Genomic DNA, 16175 nt, shown 5'->3' with positions numbered 1-16175 from the left:
TATGTCTGGTTGTGTGGGAGGTAATCTACCCTTCTCTAAGCTTCATGATCAGTATCTTTGTAATGCATTGGTGTTACTGAGCATACAGTAGGCCTTAATAAACTATGATATAATCTGTCCCTGGAGCTTTACTTTAAAATCAGTTCTTCATAACATTAATGACCCAAGCAGCAGCTATGGAGAGATACCAATATTAAAGTCAATCTCAGCAATCATGCAAAGTCATGCTTGGTCACCCTTGAATGTGTGGAATATGACTTTAGATAAAAAGTCTCTAATGAACTCATTAACGCAGCGTACTGCCTCTAGAGGAGACACACACATTTACGCCTGGAAACAAACAATCTCAGCATGAACCTCACCTCACCTCACCTCACCTCACCTCACCTCACCTCACCTCACCTCACCTCACCTCACCTCACACAGTAAACATAGTTACAATGGCATCACGTTAGCATAAGAACTGGCTGTGTTTTACCTGCATTAGAAGAAGCAGAGATGAAGGTCCAGCATGGAGCAGAGCAGGTGAATGAAGGTCCAGGATGGAGAGATGATCACCGATTTAAAAAAAAAAAAAGAAGAGGGAGAGAAACAATTATCAACCAAACATGAATGGAATCAACTGTATTTGACAAAACTGTTAGAACCCAATACCTCAAGTCATGGTACCAGATCTCAAGATAATAACATTTTGCTGAAGGTGCCTACAACCTAGCCTGGTAAACCCCCCTCCCTCCGGAAATCTCATTTGCATTTGATTTCAGGAAGGAGGTCTGGGATTGCGCAGGGAGTAAAGCTGCCCGAACACTGCGTGTTCGAACCAATCAGCGGCTGCTAGGGGCGGGATCATCCAATCACCTGCCTAGTAGCTTGAAAAAAAGAAAAAACGTCTGTCATCGATTCTGCGACCGGAGTCTCAGATGGAAGTAGGCTGTGAAACAAATGTGTGTCGCAAGCTTCTACCATTTGACGGTGTCAGGTTACCTACAACCAGTACTAAACTGGGAGTACAGCCTTCAGTGTATATTATGCTATATATGGAACAAATGTCAATGAAAAGCTGAAGTTAGATGCCCTTGTCTCTTTTGCTATTTTTATTGATATTTTTTGCTGACCTTATTTTGGAAGAAGATCTATGCACCTGCTTGGTGTAATATATGGTTTTAATGTATAACTTTTGCAACCTTTTTATTGTCTCCGCCAGGCCGAAAGGCATGGCGAGAGAGTATGTTTTACCCTCCATCCGTCCTTCCGTCCGTCCGTCCGTGTGTGTGTGTGTCCTGTCTGTGTGTTACCAGCTAATCTCCGGCACCGTTGGCCCGGTCGCTGCGAAACTGTGCACACCCACTCCCTGGATGCCAATTCAGAACCTCTGCCCCACATTTTTCACATGGGCCTGTTATAGCGCCACCAGGAGGCCGATTTGTGCAAAACCCATTTTTTCCCATTACACCAACAGCTTTTAACCAAACGTCATGCAAATCGGTACACAGTATCTCTACAGTCATGTGATCAACCTGGATCTGTCCGATTTCCCATATTGCATCCTCATTGGCTAAGGTTGGCTTCCAAAGTTTGCAGGATTGGTCCGTTTTGAACAAACTGCCTCCAATCATGAACGCAGCTTGCCATTTCCATAAAATTGCACACGCACATTCCCACTAGGCCGAGGAAGAAATGCCACTTGAACATTTTCAAATCAGCCTCATGGTGGCGTTATAACTGGCCGATTTGCATTTTTAACTATAACTGCACCGATCTGTGTGAAACTTTGCACGCACACTCCCTAGAGGCCAAGGAAAAACATTGGACTGCATTTTTCACATCTGCTTTTTACAGCGCCACCAGGAGGCCGACTTATGTAAAATACATTTTTGGAGATTATTCCTTCAGATTCTGTCCAAAAACACGCAAATTGGTACACTGCATCTCCATAGTCATGTGATTCTGATGGATCTGTCCGATATTTCATATTCCATCCTATTTGGCTTACAGTGGCTTCCAAAGTTTGCAGGATTGGTCAGTTTTAAACAAAATGCCTCAAAACATGAATGCAGTGTGCAATTTCCGTGAAAGTTTGCATGCTGATTCCCACTAGGCCGAGGAAGAAATGCCCCCCTTTTCACATTCACATTGGCCTTTATAGCGCCACCAGCAGGTCTAATTTAGCAAAACACAGTTTTAGGAACACAATGCCTCAAATCATGAATGCAGTGTCCCATTGAAAGGCCTAAGAAGAAATGCCACCCTTTTCACATTGTTATTGTTATTGTCTCCGCCAGACCGAAAGGCATGGCGAGAGAGTATGTTTTCCACCCCGTCCGTCCGTCCGTCCGTCCGTCCGTGTGTGTGTGTGTGTGTGTGTGTGTCCGTCCTGTCTGTGTGTTACCAGCTAATCTCCGGCACCGTTGGCCCGGTCGCTCCGAAACTGTGCACACACACTCCCTGGATGCCAATTCAGAACCTCTGCCCCAATTTTTTCACATGGGCCTGTTATAGCGCCACCAGGAGGCCGATTTGTGCAAAACCCATTTTTTCCCATTACTCCTACAGCTTTTAACTAAACGTCATGCAAATCGGTACACAGTATCTCTATAGTCATGTGATCAACCCGGATCTGTTAAATTTCCCATATTCCATCCTCATTGGCTAAGGTTTGCCTCCAAAATTTGCAGGATTGGTCCGGTTTGAACAAAATGCCTCAAATCATGAACGCAGCTTGCCATTTCCATAAAATTGCACACACACATTCCCATTAGGCCGAGGAAGAAATGCCACTTGAAAATGTTCAAATCAGCCTCATGGTGGCGCTATAACTGGCCGATTTGCATTTTCAACTATAACTGCACCGATCTGTGTGAAATTTTGCACGCAAACTCCCTAGAGGCCAAGAAAAAACATCTGGACTGCATTTTTCAAATCTGCTTTTTACAGCGCCACCAGGAGGCCGACTTATGTAAAATACATTTTTGGAGATTATTCCTTCAGATTCTGTCCAAAAAACACGCAAATTGGTACACTGCATCTCCATAGTCATGTGATTCTGATGGATCTGTCCGATATTTCATATTCCATCCTATTTGGCTTACAGTGGCTTCCAAAGTTTGCAGGATTGGTCCGTTTTGAACAAAATGCCTCAATTCATGAACGCAGCTTGCGATTTCCGTGAAATTTCACAAACACATTCCCACTAAGCCAAGGAAGAAATGCCACCCTTTTTCACATTGCCCTGTTATAGCGCCACCAGCAGGTCTAATTTAGCAAAACACATTTTTGGAACGAAATGCCTCAAATCATGAATGCAGTGTCCGATTGCCGTGAACGACCTAAGAATAAATGGCATCCTTTTCACATTGTCCTATTATAGCGCCACCAGGAGGCCACAAAAACGTACCTGACCTGGCGGAGACCTGTGCTCCGAGGAGCACTTTTTCTAGTTTTTATATGTACCTTGTTGTCCTTGTCACATCTGTAAAACCATTGTTGTAAATGTCTTTTTGTACACAGGGCACCATTGAAAAAGAGACCGTGGTCTCAATGGATTTCCCTGAATTAAAGGTTTCAATCAATCAAAAAAACACAATATAGTTAGAAAGCTGTATATCATAGATCATGACTAGCACCGATAGACAAATGTACAACCGCCAACACCGTGTCACATCGGGCGACCCCCACTGGGTTGGGACCCATGTGTGGGTCGCCGATCTGTATTTATGGGTCACGAGTAAACATATATTTTTTGGGTGTACGAAATGTTTTAAATTATTATTATAAAAAACAAAAATTAAGTACAAAAATATATTCTGAAATATATTAAAAAAAAATAAGTACAGTATTTATTTTTTCAACATAGTTTCATTCATATACAAAATTAAAAAAATCCATAAAATAAAAAAGTGGTGAAACGTTTTCACTAGTTTGGGTCCCGGAGAGACACATCACATTTCTCTTTTGGTCTCGAGCTGGTAAGGTTTGGGAACCACTGGCTTATATGTTGACACCGTCACACGACACACAAAGTGTAAATCGGCCTTCAGTCTCTGCTTTGGTGAAAGAAATGTCTCTCCTTTCAGAAGACATTGCATCTATAATCAGCTGCGTAGGGTGGAATACATTTTAGACTGGGCCTATTAGAATCTCGGCGCACCCCCCAAACGGGCCACACGCACGCGCGGTGCCGGTGGAGCCACTGCGTAGATACCTTTTGCGAACCGGTTACAAAGACCCGCCCCCGCCTGCCTCTGATTGGCCTACCGAACGGCCCCTTCTGTGACGCACGTGGAACTGCTTCGCCCCTCCTCACTGTGCCACATTCCAGGAGGACGGCACAACCCAGCTTTCCTCCGTGGTGGAAAGGGCGATAATTTACGATTCTGTCCCTAACGGTACATAACTCGAACGGTGCTAGAACAATAGCCCTCTACCTGGCTGCTTTGCATAACATTAGCCATGGAATTGAATGTGTTTACATTCCTCTCACAATGAGAGACAATTAGCCTAGTTATGTGTGGGTGAGTCTATGTAAAGGTCTTTTATTTAAAAATAAAAGGAAAAAATAATTAATTGAAGATTTTTTTTAATAATAAGACGTAATTACATACAAAAATGGTTATCCATCACATATGTTGCATACAGTATTTCAACTAGCACTGCATGTGTGTGTGCACGTGATGTCATTACAATAGAGATCCACTAGCTCAAAAATCCACAGCACACCCCTGTCAGATATAGCCTAAAGTTAAACTATAAACGACCAATAAAACAACAGTAACAACTACACACTCTCCCAGCCTGGCACCATAATACTGTGTTAATAATCTACTTGTTGGTTCTGTGTCAATTTGTGACTTTGTCACTTGTAGCAAGCAGTGGTGGAAAGGAACTAAGTACATATACTCAAGTACAATTTTGAGGTGTTTTTACTTTACTGGAGTATTTCCAGTTTTCAATACTTTTACTTCTACTCCATTACATCTCAGAGGCAAATATTGTACTTTTTACTCCACTATAAGTATTTGAAAACTTATATACTACTACTATACTAGTTACTTTGTAAAAACATACATTAACCACTTCAGACCTATATATGGACATTGTGCACAATGAATACTTTTTACTTTTAGTACAATGTGAGTACTTTTTCCACCTCGCACGCACACACACACACACACACACACACACACACACACACACACACACACACACACACACACACACACACACACACACACACACACACACACACACACACACACACACACACACACACACACAGCTTTATTGCCTGGGCCGTGGCGCAAGTGGCCCAATGGACCCTACACTTCTGTGTATAATACCAGAGCCTCTAGACCACACATGGGCCGGACCGGGCCCTTTGACCATCTCAATCCGGCCCGCCAAGTCCTCAAAGAAAACCCCCCCCTCCCGTGAATCTACATTCTAAAAGGCTGCCATGTTAATGGTTTTGAGACAAATGAATTTACAGTAACTCGCCTCCAATTCATAGTTTTTATTTGAGTACTATACCTGCATTCCTCTATCCGTATGTACTCAAATGTTTTATGTTTATAATAAGTGAAACAGTCAACTTTGAGTCCATATTTATAACATAATGAAATGTGTTTTATCAGTGACCTTTGGAGGGGTGCATATCAGATAAGATAAGATGCTGTATACATAGACTCATTTAAAAGTTGATACAGCATTGACATGGATTGTTTTATGTTTGTAAAACATATTTTTATTGCCAGAGTACACCAGAGTAAAGTAGCTGTACAAAAATAAATACATTTGAAAGTAAGGACCTTATTGTAAAGTAGTCTGTAATGTCTACCAAATTCATGCAGTTTTAGCATAATTCAGCAGTATGTGTTTGAAGTTTCAATTTAATTGATTATGGCCCTCTGGAAATAAATGCTGCCCACCCCTGCTCTAGACACTTAATCTTATCTTTTCTGCTGATGTAACATGTGTAGACTTTGATCTCTCTCTCTCTCTCTCTCTCTCTCTCTCTCTCTCTCTCTCTCTCTCTCTCTCTCTCTCTCTCTCTCTCTCTCTCTCTCTCTCTCTCTCTCTCTCTCTCTCTCTCTCTCTCTCTCTCTCTCTCTCTCTCTCTCTCTCTCTCTCTCTCTCTCTCTCTCTCTCTCTCTCTCTCTCTCTCTCTCTCTCTCTCTCTCTCTCTCTCTCTCTCTCTCTCTCTCTCTCTCTCTCTCTCTCTCTCTCTCTCTCTCTCTCTCTCTCTCTCTCTCTCTCTCTCTCTCTCTCTCTCTCTCTCTCTCTCTGCCCAGCTCACCACTTGTAACCAGGAAATAAAAACACTTGCATTCTCGCGTTTCAACTTGACGATGTGTGACAACAGTTCTAAGGCACATTCAACCTTTAAGATGTACATACAGACAAGGACCGTGGATAATCAGAACTCCTGAAAGGTAAGGACTTCCAGGCAGTTCACATTTAAGTTATTTTATACACATTATCTACACGTCTGAATTTCTTTGTGCAGATTAATCAGAGTTTAGATCAGCGCTGAGTGCATCTCAATCCATCCCCACCCATCTACATGTGACAAGTGTTTTCTTGCCTGCCACTATACACTCATTAATCACGTTCAACCTGGGCATTTTTTAAATAGGGGGACTTCTTGTACCCTGGGCAAATCCAAGTTTAAAAAAATATAGATATATCTTTTTTTAAATTATTATTTTTGGGGCAGGCTATTAATCTGCGAGTTACAGCGACCGCGATATTCTTGTATTCACTTTATGCAGTGTAACACGTGTAACACCTTATTGTATAATGGACTTTGACCACTACCATATAAGGTATTAATCCTGGGCTAGTGATCTGTAAGGTTCGACTACTGGAGCATTTAAGAGTAAATAATGATGAGACCAGACAGGTATGTATGATATAATAAAGAAGGGCCGGCTTGTATTTAGAAACAATAATAAAGAGGGAATGGTACCAAAAACACATAAACAACAGACATAGACAATACAATGAGCTTAATAACAGTGTAAATGTAACTTGTAGTCACTTCTTTACCTCAGTGATGAAATCACTGTAAATTCCACTGTCCAAACCCTTGGAATATTTTGGGTGAAAATCCCCTTTAAGTTTTAGACCTTGAATCCTACAGGTTTCAATCTATGGGTTATAATCTGCGGGTGCACCCTGGTAAATATCTGTTTAGTTAAATTTCCTTTTAACTGTAGATATCCTTTTTGACTGTAGTTATCTTTTTAATTGTAAATATCCTTTTAACTGTATGGTAAGTATTTTAAATCATGAAATATGGATCCATGAGCTAATACCCAACACAGTATGAATTTACAATTACCTTCAAATCAATACACAATACACATCAATTCAGTCAATGAACCCAACCATGAAATCACAGATGGATGTACTGTATGTGAGGGAGTCCACTGATAGTCCAACTACACTGTGGAGTGCAGTATTATGGGATAGATGTTTTGCAGATCAGTGTGTTGTGTTCAGTTCAGTGGTCTGAGCAAAGTTCTGTCCTACCACACTGGTAAAACCATATAAGGGCAGAGGTGGTGGTCTCCAAGGAAAATCAAAAGGTGGTCTTCACATGCATTCGATCCTGGGTTGGTAGCTCGCCATCCTTGGTAGACCTAGACTCTGGCCTCATCCAAAAAACCTGACCTGTATGCCATGCATACAGGACCACAATGAAAAACTATAATTAACAGTATTTCTTGACAGCATTTCAGAACAACATTTCACACAATAGTGTCTTTCAATCAATCAAAATAAAATACAATCTCTTCAGTAGTACAACAAACTTCTTATAAAATAAAATACATTCTCATCATGAAATAAAATAAGATGCATTGTAATAAAGTGCTTTTCTCACCAATGACATCCAAATAATAGTGCTCCTCTAACCACCAGGAATGGTGGTGCAGACAGAGGGCTCTACACCCAGCACACTCAGCTAGGAATGAAGGTGGAAAATACCCTTATTTAGAAACCTATTTTATCAAAAGCTAAAGTATGACAAAATGTACAAAAATGAAATAAAAGCAACACACAGCCATCTACAGTGGTGACATGAAACAGCTCTGTTCCAATTTAGCAAATATATATCTCACATAATTAACCAGGTAGGTTAGCTTGGAACAACCATGCTAGCACTAGCCAAACAATTGTGCTAACTCTGCATTGGCATTGCATGGTAACTTAGCCTATTAGCTGCTATCATGGCTAACAGCATGGCTGCTTTAGCTGCTAAGGTGGCTAACAACAAAGTTTATAGCAACTCACCAAAGTAATCAAAAACGAACTCTTTGCCCTCTGGCAACACTGTGATGATGGGCAAGGTATGTGTGCTGTCTGGTGTGGCTTCAATATACTTATTTTAGGTTAAAAGTATTATTTGTTCTTAGGGCTCTGTGACTCTGTCTGTGTCTCCATCAAGGGATCTCCTGCAGTGAAGGTTGCCAGGTTGGTTCTTGGGTAACAGGGATTCACAGCAGGGAATTGGGCAGAGACAGAGAGGGGCGGGACAACTGATTGAGGGGTGTTGTCTGATTGGGGGAATTCACCTGTCAGTCTTGGCTGGCTTTCTGTCAGCAGCAGGGTGTAGTTCACAGGCCAGTCAAGTTAGGTAGACTTGCTCCCTTTCTTCCTTAGTGACATTACTTGACATAATATCCTCATTCATTAAATCAGCTTTTCTGGTAACCAGTCTATATGACCTGGGTTACACAGTGCTATGCATGTGGATTGGCTCTGTGTGTGTGTGTGTGTTTGTGTGTGTGTGTGTGTGTGTGGGTGACTGCGTGAGCAATCAGCGCTGATTGGCTGTTAGCTGGAGTCACGAGAGTTCAGCAGCACAGCAGTGAGTTTGTATGCTCATATCGGCACTTATTACACGGCTTGGTTGAATGCTCGATTCTGATTGGTCAGTCATCGGTCATTATTTCTGGATAATGACCGATGAGCTCAATAACGGACCGCTGTCTAATCAGAGACTCAGAACACCTGCTCATATCAACCTGCGCTGCTTGATTTTATGCTTTATCCAACATGACAGCCATGTAAACAAACAACCAATGTCATTTACAACTAAACGTTGCTCTCAAGAATGTTTTTGAAAACATTTGAAGTGAGAAATAGACGATGCAATAACCGAAAAGTCATTCTATTTGATCCACTACACTTCCTTGTTTATCGTGGCGCAACAACGGGGGAATACCAAAACGCTCGCCCCAAAACATAGTCGCCCCGGGGCAAATCCGGCGGTATTACAGGCAAATCGGCAGTAAATAGAATGGGGGGCGAGTGTGTTTTGGGGCGAGTTTTTTTCCATTTCGTCATTTGTTTTTGCGAGGCGAACTTGTCCGCCCAGCCCAATACTTATGGAATACTTTCATTGCCGTAAGCAAGGAAATACTTCGTTTTGTTGTTACTTTTGGGTAAATGTATTTATGTATTTATTAAGTAGCCGTGTAATAAGCGGAAATTTAAAGCCCTTCAGGGCGATTAACCACCTCGGCTTCGCCTCGGTGGTTAATCGCCCTGTCGGGCTTTAAATTTCAATAATGACAACCTCCCCATGCATTATCCCTTGCTTATTAGCTAGCTGCCTGTTACCAACAGTAGAAGACTACATTTTGAACGTAGCATCGGAGTGCTCACTCAGAGTGGCGTGGGTTTTGGGTAAGCACAAGAACACCTTTCTCGTTCTGAGCTTGTAGATCTGCTCACAATATTTGTCTGTGGAACCGAGTCAAACTAAATGTAATGCCTACAACTCCTACAATTCCAAGTGCTTGTCAGGGTGGGGGTCCCCAGTTCAAATATGATTATTTTGGGTGGGGGGTCCCCAGTTAAAATATGATTGTTTTGGGTGGGGGGTCCCCAGTTCAAATATGATTGTTTTTGGTGGGGGGTCCCCAGTTCAAATATGATTGTTTTGGGTGGGGGTCCCCAGTTCAAATATGATTATTTTGGGTGGGGGGTCCCCAGTTCAAATATGATTGTTTTGGGTGGGGGGTCCCCAGTTCAAATATGATTGTTTTGGGTTGGGGTCCCCAGTTAAAATATGATTGTTTTGGGTGGTCACATCCTGAAAAAGTTGAGAACCACTGCCCTAGCCTAGCAGACAGTGGATGAGTCCACGCACTGACACCACTGATAATGCTCAGTTGTTGGTGTTTGTGAGGTATTATGATGAGGAAAGGGGGAGTTTATTGAAGATGTGTTGGGCCTGGCAAAGTATTTGAATTGTTGTTCAAATTAAAATGATTTTTAGTTTTATGTTAGTATTTTTTTAGTTAAAAAGAACATGTTTGTTTTCATACTCTGCACCCTAGTATTGTCAAGTTGGTTGGTTAGGAGGGGTTCCGATTTGATAAGCTTGGCTTGATTGACCGACTTTAATGACCGGACCTTTGGCTTAGTCAAAAAATGATTTGTGGACCTTCAAGATTTGTACTTGTATACCTGCAGTATATTAACACTATGTAACTATGTTGTTATCAATTATTACACCCTGTGGTCTGATAGGACCACTACTAGTTGACGGGTGATACTGGCTGAAAGTCAAAGCTTTCAATAGTGGTAACAATTTAAATGATGCAATTGTGTACCGGTATTATTTTACTTTATTTGTTTATTTAGATGGGACACCGCATATTAATGAACAATGTAATGTAAATAGACCAGATTTAGCAAATACATGTATACTAAAGTGTGTTGTGTATAAAGTGCAGTATTACTTTCAAGTAATATAGGATACATGTCAAATAAAGTGCAGGATTGATTATGAATGGTCGCACATTTGGTTAACCATTGTTTTAGATTGTGCTTAAAGGATGGAAAAGTAGGACAACCATGTAAGGTCTTATATATAACGCAAACCTGTTTAAAAACTTTACAATTATCATAACTCAAGAAACTGTACTTCCGAAGGATGTAACAGTGGTAATGTGAGTGAGGTTTCCTGTCAAACACCTTCAGAGCTCACTTGTAGAGTTGTTCTATGGGTTTAAGAACCATCACACCTGTGAAAGACCAGTTTGTAATGCAGTAATCAATGTGTGATAAGATCATACAGTGAAGATACAATCTAGCAGCACTAGCTATCAGGAAGGGTCGAATTGGTAAACAAAAAAAAAGAACATGGATCCTTTGTGATTAATGTTGTGGTTTCCCCTGCACGTGATGTGACCTTGAAGTGACAATAGTAGCTTAATGGGCAGCGGGTGTGTGAAGTCTCTTTATCTGTGTAATGCGTGTGCATTGTCATTGACTTGTGGTAGGACAACTTGGCATTGCACAGTTTTCATTTGACATGGCCTTCATTTAATTATGCGTGCGTGCGTGCGTGCGTGCGTGTGTGTCTTTGAGAGAGAGAAAGAGAAAGAGAGAGATAGAGAGCTCTTAAGGAGCAGGTAATTTTAAATGGGTCTGTGCCAAGAAAATATCCCCACACCATTACACCACCACCAGCCTGAACCGTTGATACAAGGCAGGTTTTGGATCAATGACAGATTCTTGTACGGGGACTAATGTTGCCACCTGAAAGTTGACTATTTGAGTAGTCAGGCGGAGACCCCTCAGTCCGTTTCATTTACTCCTAAGTTAGAGATTTACAAATTGATTAATCACATTGTGTAACTACATGTTATATTGAAGCCATGTGACACTTCATAAATGTAAACAAAACAACAGACACTTTATATTTACGATAAGAACAACCAAGCTCCTGTGACTTACGCAATGTACACACTTTGGAAGTGCTTTCAACCTCCGTATAGCAGAAGGTGAGTCGTTAATTGTCTCATCTGGCTACAGTAGCATTGCCCTCAGAACTGTACTATATTATTGCGACCGTAGGTCGCACTTACTACAGAAAGCTGCTCCAGGTGTCCGTCCGTCACTCCGTCACTCCGTCACACACGTCACACTTTTGCCCTGCTCATATCTCCGCACCCATTGCCCCGATCCATGCCACATTTTGCACACACACTCCTTACCTGCCAAAATACACCCTCCAAGGACCCCCGGAGCTCCAGGGACCCCCAGCTGCCTCGGGGACCCCCAAGTGTAAAAAATTAGCACATGTGGACAAATTACCAAATGACCACCCCAACGGGGCTGCTCACGGGGCATTCCCGGGGACCACCCACTCCTGGTGCTCCAGAACGGATGCAAAAGTGGTGGCGCCCCCAGTGGAGGACCCCCTGCCACTGCAGCTCACATAAAATGCCGTAACTCGGGGGCTTGCCCCCCACAAACAATCCCTCCTTTCCCCTATAAACACACTCTCTCTCCCACACCACACACACACACACACCGTTTTCTGCCCACATAAACGCCACCATGTCACAGCTAACCCCACATTTAGACCACCAAACAAAACTATCCATTGCCCACACAACTAGGAACCAATCGCCGTTACAGCCCTCTTCTGTATACATGTGACCTACGGTCGCTTATCTCCCGATTAGGGAGTCTTACTGGTGTTTAGGCTAAAGTCTATAGGTGAACCCAAGTGCAGACTCAAACACAAGGATAAGTTAAAACAATCTAAGTTTTATTGCCAGCCCAGAAAGCAAACAAAAAAGCAACAAGGCAAAAGCAGGCTGTAGGCTTTGGCTGGCAGAGCAGGCGAGGCGAGGTCCGGGAGGTCACACAACAGGAAAAAAATCAAACAGATTCTGGGTTCAGAAAAAGCTCAACACGTTAAGGATCTGACAAGAACGGGAGAACAGGGCAGAGCTTATTATATTATATATTATATTTATTATTATAGGCAAACGGTTGCTGAAGAGGTGCAGCTGAGCAGGCTCCATCTATTCACCCAATCCACACTCAGGGAGGATTAGGAAGAGGTAGAAGGAATGGGAACTGATGTAACACTATACACACAATATGCACACAGTTTGTTGTATTTGTCTTAAATGAAAGCAAACTGCCGTCATATGTAGTCGTTTTAACTGATTATATTGACGTTAAATGCTATATAAAAAAATCATAATGGCTCTGTACCTCTGTTTCAATTGGCAATGTAATGTGGGCTAAAAGTGCACTGAAAAGGCAATACATTTAAAAAAATCTGATTTTACCAAATAAATTCTGATTTGGGCACTAACTTATAAGGAGAATATAACTCAGGTCCAGACAGAAATTGATTCCAAGGAATTTGCAATTAATTTATGTCTGGACCTGAGTTATATTCCCCTTAAAGCCGCTACAATAGTGACTGTATTAAGGAAACCTAAAAGACTTAAAATGGCAGTAAATCAACAGTCAAAATAATATTTTTAAAATATATTTTCAAAGTAATACTGTGTGATAGTGGCTTGCCCCGTACTGTTGAGCGACCAGACAGTGTGTGTGTGTGTGTGTGTGTGTGTGTGTGTGTGTGTGTGTGTGTGTGTGTGTGTGTGTGTGTGTGTGTGTGTGTGTGTGACCCAATGTAATTGTGTCTGTATGTATCTGCTTGGCTTCAGGCATTTTAAGCTGGAATATATTGGCTCGAAATCAAACCTACCACTGGCTATGTGCAGCGTTTCACTTGATGTTGAATCTCAACCAGACAACTGGTGTCTACTGTTACTGTATTGACAGGAAGATAGCGCAGAGGGGAAGCGGTGAAATCAGTGTGGGCAGTGCAGGCAGGGGGCACCACGGACACTGTGGCCGTAAGGCATGTCATTTTTCAAGGGGCACACACGCCACTGCACATTCTAATAGACCGGTGGGATTTCTGAAATATGTGATTGTTAGAGGCATTTGGGGGTAAAAGTCGGGAACAAGGCCATTTTACATAATTCAAGGGTGCTGAATCAGAAAAACACGGTTCCCAAGCAAAATTCTTAGTGCTTAACCTCCTAATTTGCATATCAAAATGGCTGCCGATTTTGAAGTATTTCTTAAACAACTCTATAACAAAGCAAGCAAATCTGACAAATAAAGTGTATATATTTATGTTCTGAGGGTCATACAATGTGTGGAAGATATTTGTAATGTAATAAATGTAAATAAATATGCAAATTAGAGGCCACCATTACATAAAATGATGTACCGTAGTACTCAAACGGTGCAAAAGGTGCATCCCCCTTATTTTGTTCCTAATTATCTGTATTTTTGCCATCCTTAGGACATCTAAAATACATACTTTTTCCCCATGCTAAATGTTTAGTTTTTGACCTTCTAATCTGCATATCTGAATGGATGCCAAATTGGCAAATTCGCACCTTTTTATCTTCAATAACTCTGTGGCCAGGCAAGCAAAATTGACAAATGAAGTGTCTACAGTTTCTACAATGTGAGTAAAGAATTTGTAAGTAATATAATATGATAATATAATATAATATAATAATCAGCCTACTCCGAAATATGCAAAATAGCGGCCCCCATAACAGATAACGGTTTAGTACTCTAAAGATACTGTATTGGCCATTGTTGAACGAAAGTCTAGACACTAGACCACATTCATACAAGGAGGTTGATCATCACTCCGTTGCTGACATGCACACGTGGCTGTGCATTGTAACGCAGATTTCCGGCATTTGCAACGAAGTGTTGTGCATTGCTTATGGCATGCACATGAAATCATTTCTATAGGCTATACTAGCATGGAACAGGTTGGACTAGGCTAGAGTAGGTTGTACTAGGTTGTACTAGACTCTAATACTCTCTATTAGGCTTTACTAGTCCCTTGTCAGCCCTGTAGATACTCAGACCATAGGGACTAACCACTGTGTACACAGGCCATAGCTTGTGTGTGCACGAGCAATAGCTTTGCATGAACCTTTGTAGACCATAGTACAGATCTGCCTTGTACAGCCTAATATAGCCTAGTACAGCCTAGCAAAGCCTACTAGAGATTAAAAAATCACACCCTGTGTGAAGGTAGCGGTGCCTTTGATACATTTTGTCATCGATATGTGTTTATAATGTGTTTATAGCCATGTGTCGCGTGAAGCTTGACCAATCACTTTGTTGACGCACCTGACCAATCAGAACGTTGACGCACACAGACAAAGTCAGGTATAGAGCGGCTAGAGCCGCTAAAAAGCCTATTAGAGACCAGTAGAGTACTGTACAGCCTAGTACATCCAAGACTAGTCCAGCCTTTTGGGAGAACAGACTAGGGGAGGGTGGTATAGGCTATACTAGCATGGAACAGGCCGGACTAGGCTAGACTAAGTTGTAATAGGCTGTACTAGACTCTAATAGGCTCTATTAGGCTGTACTAGGCTCTTGTCCGCCCTGTAGATCCTCAACCCATAGGGACTAACCACTGTGTACACGGGTAATAGCTTGTGTGTGCACGAGAAATAGTTTTGCATGAACATTTGTAGGCCAAAGTAAAGTACTGCCTTCTATAGCCTAAAAGAGCCCAGTAAAGCCTAGCAAAGGCTGCTAGAGCTGAAAGCAGACCATTAGAGCCCAGCAGAGACTAGTACAGTAAAACCTAGTACACCCAGGTCTAGCCTAGTCCAGCCTGGTGGGAGAACATAATAGGGGAGGGGGTACCAGGCTATGCTAGGACTGATAAGGCTGGACTAGGATAGATGAGGCTGTACTAGGCTGTACTAGACTCTAATAGGCTATATTAGGCTGTACTATGCTCTTGTCAGCCCTGTAGATCCTCAACCCATAGGGACTAACCACTGTGTACACGGGCAATAGCTTGTGTGTGCACGAGCAATAGTTTTGCATGAACCTTTGTAGACCATAGTACAGATCTGCCTTGCACAGCCTAATAGAGCCTAGTACAGCCTAGCACAGCCTACTAGAGCTTAAAACAGCCTATTATAGACCAGTAGAGTCTAGTATAGTACAACCTAGTACACCCATGACTAGTCCAGCCTTTTGGGAGAACAGAATAGGGGAGGGGGTACAAGGCTATGCTAGGACTGATAAGGCTGGACTAGGATAGATTAGGCTGTACTTAATCTCTCAAGAACAGATTCCGACCTGCGGTGGAATCTGTCGGAGCGGTTCGTCCTAACCAGTGCGCATTGGCTACAAGTGGGCGTGCCTTCAGATCAGGAAGTGGGCCGCGCTTTACCCAATCAAATGTAGTGGGCGGGATTCACGTGTCCATCCACCATGATCCACCCTCCCCCCCTCGAAACTAGCCGAAACTAATTTAACAATAGCGTCCTCGGAGCGGACAAAACCAC

The 16175-nt window shown here is 42.2% G+C and overlaps 1 long non-coding RNA gene across 1 annotated transcript; it reads right to left on the bottom strand.

The window, feature by feature from the left end:
- Window positions 1-7288: 7288 nt before the first annotated feature.
- Window positions 7289-8406, bottom strand: LOC311048102. The gene is made up of 3 exons (XR_014601062.1): window positions 8293-8406; window positions 7883-7963; window positions 7289-7671 (listed from the first exon to the last, which is right to left on the bottom strand). It is a non-coding gene; the product is annotated as an uncharacterized lncRNA (long non-coding RNA).
- Window positions 8407-16175: the final 7769 nt, after the last annotated feature.

This window comes from Gymnoscopelus microlampas, assembly GCF_963454915.1.
Source record: "Gymnoscopelus microlampas genome assembly, chromosome: 1".
In the NCBI taxonomy this organism is placed as follows: domain Eukaryota; kingdom Metazoa; phylum Chordata; class Actinopteri; order Myctophiformes; family Myctophidae; genus Gymnoscopelus; species Gymnoscopelus microlampas.
This window is presented reverse-complemented; position numbering and strand designations above follow the sequence as displayed.